Source organism: Ranitomeya imitator, chromosome 2 (assembly GCF_032444005.1).
Source record: "Ranitomeya imitator isolate aRanImi1 chromosome 2, aRanImi1.pri, whole genome shotgun sequence".
NCBI classification, from domain to species: Eukaryota; Metazoa; Chordata; class Amphibia; order Anura; family Dendrobatidae; genus Ranitomeya; species Ranitomeya imitator.
In genome coordinates, this window is record NC_091283.1 from 377,941,398 (window position 1) to 377,951,476 (window position 10,079).

Sequence of the window (10,079 nt, forward strand, 5' to 3'; positions counted from 1 at the left end):
CCCCTGTGACTGTAAGGCCGGCTTCACACTCAGCGTATGAAAATACGGTCCGTATATTACGGCCGTAATACGCCGAAAATAGTGGTCCGTAGCTCCTCCGTAGGCAGGGTGTGTCAGCGTTTTTTGCACATGGCATCCTCTGTATGTAATCCGTATGGCATCCGTACTGCGTGGTTTTCTCGCAGGCTTGCAAAACCAACATACCGCTATAGAAGTGATCCATGTGTCCCAAAAAGAAAAAAAAATATATATATACTGTCTATATATATATATATATATATTTTTATATATATATATATATGTCAGTGAGACACATATATGTATATATATTAATATTTTTTCCAGCGCTATACAGCTTGAAAGCCGGTAATTCAATTACCGGCTTTTTCTTTCTCCTTCCTAAAACCCGACATGATTTGAGACATGGTTTACATACAGTAAACCATGTCTTCTCTCCATTTTTTTTGCAGATTCCACACTACTAATGTCAGTAGTGTGTATCTGCAAAATTTGGCCGTTCTAGCTCTTAAAATAAAGGGTTAAATGGCGGAAAAAATTGGCGTGGGCTCCCGCGCAATTTTCTCCGCCAGAGTAGTAAAGCCAGTGACTGAGGGCAGATATTAATAGCCTGGAGAGGGTCCACGGTTATTGGCCCCCCCCTGGCTAAAAATATCTGCCCCCAGCCACCCCAGAAAAGGCACATCTGGAAGATGCGCCTATTCTGACACTTGGCCACTCTCTTCCCATTCCCGTGTAGCGGTGGGATATGGGGTAATGAAGGGTTAATGCCACCTTGCTATTATTTAAAATTATTTTAATGAAATAAAAACAAAGCCTGGGAGCTTTCTAGGTAAGTTCCCACGATCTATGAACATCCAGCAGAGGGCGCCTCACCGCAAATGAAGCTAAATATAGATCATTGATCTATATTTAGCCTCATTCCCCGGGGTTTTGCAGCAAGGAGCAGCCTGCATTAGCGGAACTCCTTGCTGCAAAATGTTTTAACCCCTTCAGAAGGATTTACATCGTTGGACGTTACAGATCTGCGGAGGGTAAGTATATTGTTGGTTTATTATGTTTTTTTACTTACAGAACGAGGGTCTTCAGTGACTGGATTGGGCGTTGAATAAAATATTCCAACAACCATTGTTTTTATTTCATTAAAATAATTTTAAATAATGTGTTTGTGTTTTATTTAACCCTTTACTACAATTGGATTAATAATGGATAGGTGTCATAATTGACGCCTCTCCATTATTAATCAGGCTTAATGTCACCTTACAATAGCAAGGTGGCATTAACCCTTCATTACCCCATATCCCACCGCTACACGGGAATGGGAAGAGAGTGGCCAAGTGTCAGAATAGGCGCATCTTACAGATGTGCCTTTTCTGGGGTGGCTGGGGGCAGATATTTTTAGCCAGGGGGGGGCCAATAACCGTGGACCCTCTCCAGGCTATTAATATCTGCCCTCAGTCACTGGCTTTACTACTCTGGCGGAGAAAATTGCGCGGGAGCCCACGCCAATTTTTTCCGCCATTTAACCCTTTATTTTAAGAGCTAGAACGGCCAAATTTTGCAGATACACACTACTGACATTAGTAGTGTGGAATCTGCAAAAAAAATGGAGAGAAGACATGGTTTACTGTATGTAAACCATGTCTCAAATCATGTCGGGTTTAGGAAGGAGAAAGAAAAAGCCGGTAATTGAATTACCGGCTTTCAAGCTGTATAGCGCTGGAAAAAATATTAATATATATACATATATGTGTCTCACTGACATAGAATAGGTATATATATATATATGTGTACACATTTATTCTACCTATTGGACTGTAAGCTGTCAGTGTGATTTTACTGTACACCGCACTGAATTACCGGCTTTTCTCTCTAACAGCGCTGCGTATTTCTCACAAGTCACACTGCTTGTCCGTGTGTAATCCGTATTTTTCACGCTTCCATAGACTTTCATTGGCGTATTTCTTGCGCAGTATGGTGACAAACGCAGCATGCTGCGATTTTGTACGGCCGTAGAAAGCCGTATAATACTGATCAGTAAAATACGGCAGATAGGAGCAGGGGCATAGAGAATAATTGTGCCGTATTTTTTGCGAGTTTTACGGACGTAGTTTCTGCGCTCTTACGTCCGTAAAACTCGCAAGTGTGAAGCCGGCCTAAGGCTGTCGTCACACTAGCAGTATTTGGTCAGTATTTTACATCAGTATTTGTAAGCCAAAACCAGGAGTGGAACAAATAGAGGAAAAGTATAATAGAAACATATGCACCACTTCTGGATTTATCACCCACTCCTGGTTTTGGCTTACAAATACTGAGGTAAAATACTGACCAAATACTGATAGTGTGACGGCAGCCTAAATATGGAACTCCTTCGAAACCCGGCCTGTGGCAGAGTTTCAAAGTAGACTGATTTCTTCTATATGTAGCAATGCCTCAGCTTTGCTGCATATAGTGTAAGGGCAGAGACACACTGATGAATTTCTCGTGCAATAATCGCATCACACTGCACGGACTGGCCGACACCTCTCTGGACCCAAGCGTGACAGCATGATGGATTACTATGCAGCTGTCAAGCTCAGGTCAGGAGAGCTGATCGCCAGTATGAGTTTTCCAATGCGATACTCGCACGAGAAATACAGCAGCGTGTTCCTGTCCTAACACAGGTAATTGGATGCAGGGACACAGAGGCACAGAGCAAGGGTTAAGGCTGTGTGCACACGTTGCGGTTTTTTCACAGTTTTTCCCGATAAAAACGCTATAAAACCGCAAAAAAATGCATACAATAAGCATCCCATCATTTAGAATGAATTCCGCATGTTTTGTGCACATCGCGGTAAAAGCCGCAGCATGTTCATTAATTTTGAGTTTTTTTTGCAGATTTTCCACTACAAAATGCATTGGGAAGTGTCCGGAAAAAACCACGGCAAAAACGCGTCAAAACCGCGACAAAATCGCGGCAAAAACGCATGCGGATTTCTTGCAGAAAATGTCCGTTTTTTCTCAGGAATTTTCTGCGAGAAATCCTGAACGTGTGCACATAGCAGGGGAAAACAGTTGTTTGATTTAGGCTGTGTGCACACGTTGTGTTTTTTTTCGCTTTTTTTGCGGTTTTTCCCAATTAAAACGCTATAAAACCGCAAAAAAACCAGCATACAATAAGCATCCCATCATTTAGAATGAATTCCGCATGTTTTGTGCACATGATGCGTTTTTTCCCGCATTGCGGTAAAAACCGCAGCATGTTCATTAATTTTGCGGGTTTTTTTGCACATTTCCCACTAAAAAATGCATTGGGAAGTGTCCGGAAAAAAACGCGGCAAAAACGCATGCGGTTTTCTTGCGGATTTCTTGCAGAAAATGTCCGGTTTTTCTCAGGAATTTTCTACGAGAAATCCTGAATGTGTGCACATAGCCTTAAGGTACTGTCACACTGAACGATATCGCTAGCGATCCGTGACGTTGCAGCGTCCTGGCTAGCGATATCGTTCAGTTTGACAGGCAGCAGCGATCTGGATCCTGCTGTGCCATCGTTGGTCGCTGCAGAAAGTCCAGAACTTTATTTCTTCGCTGGACTCCCTGCAGACATCGCTGAATCGGCGTGTGTGACGCCAATTCAGCGATGTCTTCACTGGTAACCAGGGTAAACATCGGGTTACTAAGCGCAGGGCCGCGCTTAGTAACCCGATGTTTACCCTGGTTACCAGCGTAAAAGTAAAAAAAAAGAAAAAACACTACATACTTACATTCCGCTGTCTGTCCCCAGCGCTGTGCTTCTCTGCACTGTGAGCGCCGGCCAGCCGGAAAGCAGAGCACAGCGGTGACGTCACCGCTGTGCTTTCCGGCCGCTGTGCTTACACAGTGCAGAGGAAAGCAGAGCGCCGGGGACAGACAGTGGAAGGTAAGTATGTAGTGTTTTTTTTTTTTTTTACTTTTACGCTGGTAACCAGGGTAAACATCGGGTTACTAAGCGCGGCCCTGCGCTTAGTAACCCGATGTTTACCCTGGTTACCAGGGAACCGGCATCGTTGGTCGCTGGAGAGCTGTCTGTGTGACAGCTCCCCAGCGACCAAACAGCGACGTTGCAGCGATCGACATCGTTGTCGGTATCGCTGCAGCGTCGCTTAGTGTGACGGTACCCTTAATCATTACAGGGATAAACCTCCCCGCAGGAGGTGTTATAAACTGTAGTGAAACACTTGGAGGTTCAAAGTTTTCACAACACATCTAGATAAGTTCTTTAGGAGGTCTTCTTTCCAAAATGGTGTCACTTGTGCGGCTTTCAATGTTTAGGCACATCAGGGGCTCTCCAAATGCGACATGATGTCATATCTCAATTCCAGTCAATTTGAAAAGTCAAACGGCGCTCCTTCCCTTCCGAGCTCTGCCATCCGGCCAAACAGTGGTTTACCCCCACATATGGGGTACTAAGGACAAATTTTATAAACTTCTGTGAAGCACTTGGTGGGGCAAAGTGCTTACCACTAGAGTTGAGCGACTTTTACTTTTTTCGGATCGAGTCGAGTTTCGCGAAACCCGACTTTGTCAAAAGTCGGGCGGGTGAAATCGGCCAATTATGCAATGCCGACAATGCAAGTCAATGGGGAATCAAAGTCGGCAGTGAGTGGAGGATAGGAAAACACCTACAGTGCCCATTTTAATGCCAAAAACATCAATTCTTATTACTTAAGCTTGTCAATCTTAATTTACTTCATAATAATAGTTAGGCATTGAAAACTGGGGGTCATTTGGCTAAAGTTGTGGGGGGGTAGGGCTGGCTCAAGATTTTCGTGGGTCCAGGAAACGCGGAATACGTCACGGAGGTGGAGCAGGGAGAGGTAAGTATTTCAACTTTGCAAGTGCTGTGATCCTGAGCAAGCAGGGGGGGCCCACTCGTTGACACTGGCACAGGGCCCCTCATAGTATGGCGGTGTGTTTGACAGCGGGTGGCGCCTCCCACTGGCAGAGACACTTTTGCGTACTATGAGGGGCCCTGTGCCAGTGACGTCGCCAACGAGTATGCCCCCCACCTGATGAAGGAACCTGCACTTTCATCTGCACCTTCCTCTTTGTCCCCGTGTAAGGTGGTACAGTATGCGGGAAAGGGAACCTGACTTTCAGCAGGGTCAGATTCTGGCTGTGTAGAGTGCAAGGAGAATGTAGTGGTCTGGGTCAATGTACCAGCAGACTCATCTAGCAGTGGCTGGGCAATGGGCAGGATGAGGAGGAAACACAGATATAGGCCAAAATAATAAAGTTGGCTAAATGCAGTTCAAAATTGGTTACAGAACTAAACAGGCGGCATAGCTTTGTTCAGTGGAGGACAACTGTAAGGCCGGGGTCACACTGGCGTATTGCATCCGATGCTAGAGCATCGGATGCAATATGCTAATGACACTCGGCTCTGCTCGCAGCAGAGCAGGAGCCGAGTGTCATGTGTCTGTGCTCCGATTCTCTCGCACAGGGAGGATCGGAGCACAGCTGCGGAGGAGGCGGAGAAATGAATTTCTCCATCTCCTCCATTGCTGGGGTCCGCTTATAGCGCACATCACTCGGATGATATCCGAGTGGTGTGCGCTGTCTCACTCGCACCCATAGGCTTATATGGGTGCGAGTGAGCCGAGAGTTTTCCTCGGTCCGTGACAATCGCAGCATGCTGCGAGTGTCTCGGACCGAGGAAAACGGCCGACAAAAAGTCGGCTGCTGGGAGCGGCCCCGTAACTTATCATTGGTCCGAGTGCAATGCGATTCTAACCAAAATAACAACCGTTATATGGTACTGTAAAACAAGGTAGAAGGTGTATATAAACTTGTTGAGAATATAAATCTCCTTTTTTTCTTTGGGAGACTGAACCAAAACTCAGGCCCTGTGCATAAAACAACACAATGTAAGGGCAGAAATTGGCTGGCTGATATACGAAAAACTAACAGGACTGAAGTATATCCACTTTGTGAGAATTTGAATCTCACTTTTTTGGGGGAGACTGAACCAAAACTCAGGTCCAGTGTATAAAACAACACAATGTAGGTGGCAGAAAGTGGCTGGCTGATATACGAAAAACTAACAGGACTGAAGTACATCCACTTTGTGAGAATTTGAATCTCACTTTTTTGGGGGAGACTGAACCAAAACTCAGGTCCAGTGTATAAAACAACACAATGTAGGTGGCAGAAAGTGGCTGGAAGATATATGAAAAAATAAGGACTGTAGTACAATTTCAATCTCCCTACAAAGATCTCAGGACAAGTATGGCAGCAATAAAAAGGAATGCTGCAAATAAAAGTGTGGACAAATAAACAAGATAACTGTGCAGAAAGGAGCAACAGGATTTTTGCTTTTAAAAAAGCAGTTGGTTTGCACAGCAGAGTGCAAACAGCAATGCAGCTATCAGGGAGCCTTATAAGGCAGCCTAATAAGCTACAGAGCTGATGCACAAAACTATAGCCTCCACTGTCCCTGCAAAAAAATGGTGTTGTTGGACAGTGGAAATGGATACAGCACAAGCAGTTTGGGGGTTAATCTTCCCTCCCTAACTATATCCCTTCTTCTGATGAAGCTGCAGCAACCTCTCCCTATGCTAAGATTGGCAGAAGTAAGATGGCGGTCGGCGTGCACGCCCCTTTATAGCCCCTGTGACGCCGCAGAAAGCAAGCCAATCACTGTCATGCCCTTCTCTAAGATGGTGGGGACCGAGACTTATGTCATCACGTTGCCCACACTCTGCGTCCACCTTCATTGGCTGAAAAATGGCGCTGAAAGCGTCATATGAAATGCGACTTTTGCGCGCAGATCGGTGACCTCATGGCCGATCCCACACTAGGATCGGGTTGGGTTTCATGAAACCCGACTTTGCCAAAAGTCAGCGATTTTTGAATTTGTCCGATCTGTTTCGCTCAACCCTACTCACCACACATCTAGATAAGTTCCTTAGGGGGTCTACTTTCCAAAATGGTGCCACTTGTAGGGGGTTTCAATGTTTAGGCACATCAGTGGCTCTCCAAACGCAACATGGTGTCCCATCTCAATTCCAGTCAATTTTGCATTGAAAAGTCAAATGGCGCTCCTTCACTTCCAAGCTCTGCCATGCGCCCAAACAGTGGTTTACCCCTACATATGGGATATCAGCATACTCAGGACAAATTGGACAACAACCTTTGGGGTCCAATTTCTCCTGTTACCCTTGGTAAAATAAAACAAATTGGAGCTGAAGTAAATTTTTTGTGAAAAAAATTTAAATGTTAATTTTTTTTAAAACATTCCAAAAATTACTGTGAAACACCTGAAGGGTTAATAGGCTTCTTGAATGTGGTTCTGAGCACCTTGAGATGTGCAGTTTTTAGAATGGTGTCACACTTGGGTATTTTCTATCATATAGACCCATCAAAGTGACTTCAAATGTGATGTGGTCCCTAAAAAAATGGTGTTGTAAAAATTAGAAATTGCTGGTCAACTTTTAACCCTTATAACTCCCTAACAAAAAAATGTTGCTTCCAAAATGTGCTGATGTAAAGTAGACATGTGGGAAATGTTACTTATTAAGTGTTTTGTGTGACATATCTTTGTGATTTAGGCCGGCGTCACACTACCGTGTTTTACGGACATAAGAGAGGTGATGAAAATACGGATTGCATACGGTACAATGCTGCTCCTATCTGCCGTATTTTACTGATCCGTATTATACGGTCTTCTACGGCCGTGGAAAATCGCAGCATGCTGCGTTTGTCACTGTATTGCGCAAAAAATACGCCAATGAAAATCTATGGGGGCGAGAAAAATACGGATTACACACGGACCAGCAGTGTGACTTGCGAGAAATACGCAGCGGTGTTCTATAGAAAAGCCGGCACTTCAGTGCGGTGTACAGTAAAATCACACTGACAGATTAGAATAGAATAGCTAAAATAAATGTCTACACATAGAATAGGTATATATATATATATATATATATATATATATGTATATATATATATATATGTCAGTGAGACACATATACGTATATATATTATTATTTCATACAGCGCTAGATAGCTTTAAAGCCGGTAATTCAATTGCCGGCTTTTGCTATCTCCTTCCTAAACCCGACATGTTATGAGACCTGGTTTACATACTGTAAACCATCTCATATCCCTTTTTTTTTGCATATTCCACACTACTAATGTTAGTAGTGTATATGTGCAAAATTTGGACGCTGTAGCTATTAATTTAAAGGGTTAAATCGCGGAAAAAATTGGCGTGGGCTCCCGCGCAATTTTCTCCGCCAGAGTAGTAAAGCCAGTGACTGAGGGCAGATATTAATAGCCTGGAGAGGGTCCATGGTTATTGCCCCCCCTGGCTAAAAACACCTGCCCCCAGCCACCCCAGAAAAGGCACATCTGGAAGATGCGCCTATTCTGGCACTTAGCCACTCTCTTCCCATTCCCGTGTAGCGGTGGGATATGGAGTAATGAAGGGTTAATGTCACCTTGCTATTGTAAGGTGACATTAAGCCAAATTAATAATGGAGAGGTGTCAATTATGACACCTATCCATTATTAATCCAATACTATGAAATGGTAAAAAAAACACACAGACAGAAAAGAACACAGATGTGTGAATGGCTTCATAGACTATAATGTGCACATGTACTATCCATGATAAACACTGATGGAACACGTAGGTGAAAGACGGAATTTTGCTTTAGGGTATGTGCACATGTAGAATGGTCCACTGCGGATTTTTCCGCAGCGGATTTGGTAAATCCGCAGGGCAAAAATACTGTTTTTCCTGCGGATTTACAGCGTTTTTTGTGCGGATTCCACTGCGTTTTTACACCTGTGGTTTTCTATTATGGAGCAGGTGTAAAACCGCTGCGGAATCCGCACAAAGAATTGACATGCTGCTGAATGTAAACCGCTGCGTTTCCACACGTTTTTTCCTGCAGCATGTCCACTGCGGATTGCGTTTCCCACAGGTTTACATTGTACTGTAAATGCATGGGAAACCGCTGCAGACCCGCAGCTGCAGATCCGCAGCAAAATCCGCAGCGTGTGAACATAGCCTTACACTCTGGGGTATCGAACATACATGCCATAAGTCACACTGGCTAGTAACATTCTTGGTTGCTTGTGGGCTGGCAGGGATTTCGTTAAAGGGGTTGTCCAGCAAAAGACCATGTCCACGTGTTCAGTATTTGGTTGGTAGTTTACATCAGTAGTTGTAAGCCAAAATCTAGGGTGGAACAATCAGAGGAAAAGTATAGAAAAAACACGTGCACCACTCTGCATTTTTTAACCACTCCTGATTTTGGCATACAAATATTAATGTAAAATACTGTCCGAATACTGAATGTGTGAATGTGGCCTAAGAATGAATTCTGACTTATAGCCTATGTGACTGCAGACTTGTGAATTCTCACTTACAGTGGAATACAAAACTCCAAAAAAGTTCAATTTTTTTCTGGATTAAATTAGTCATCCATAAAGTTTATCGTGGTTAGTGTTCCATTGCAGTGGTATATAAAACTGCAAAAAAAGTTAAACTTTTTTTTCTGTATTCAATTAGTCATCCATGCAGTTTGAAGTGGTTAGTGTGACATTATGGTGGTATATAAAACTAAAAAAAAGATACATTTTTTTCCCCCTAGATTCAATTAATCATCCATAGACTTTAAAGCACTGCTTAGGCTGGGGTCACATTGCGTTTTGGTCAGAGCGCTAACGGACAGCGTTGCACGGCGAAATTAACGCCATGCAACGCGTCCGTTAGCGCTCCCATTGCCCGCAATGTACCAGCGCATTGCTAGCGCGTGTCATTTTCGGCACGCGCTAGCGACGCGCCGGTCTTTTGTAGCGCGCCTCGGACGCTGCTTGCAGCGTCCGCGGCGCGCCCGAGGTCCGTTCCCCGCTCTCGCAGATCGGGGATCTGCGAGAGCGGGGACGTTAACGCGACCCCGAAACGCGACCCTTTAAAAACATTGCGTTAGCGCAATCCGCTAGCGCTAAACGGATTGCACTAACGCAATGTGACCCTAGCCTTAGTGTTACATTATGGTGGTATATAAAACTCAACCCTGCTGTTTTGTTCG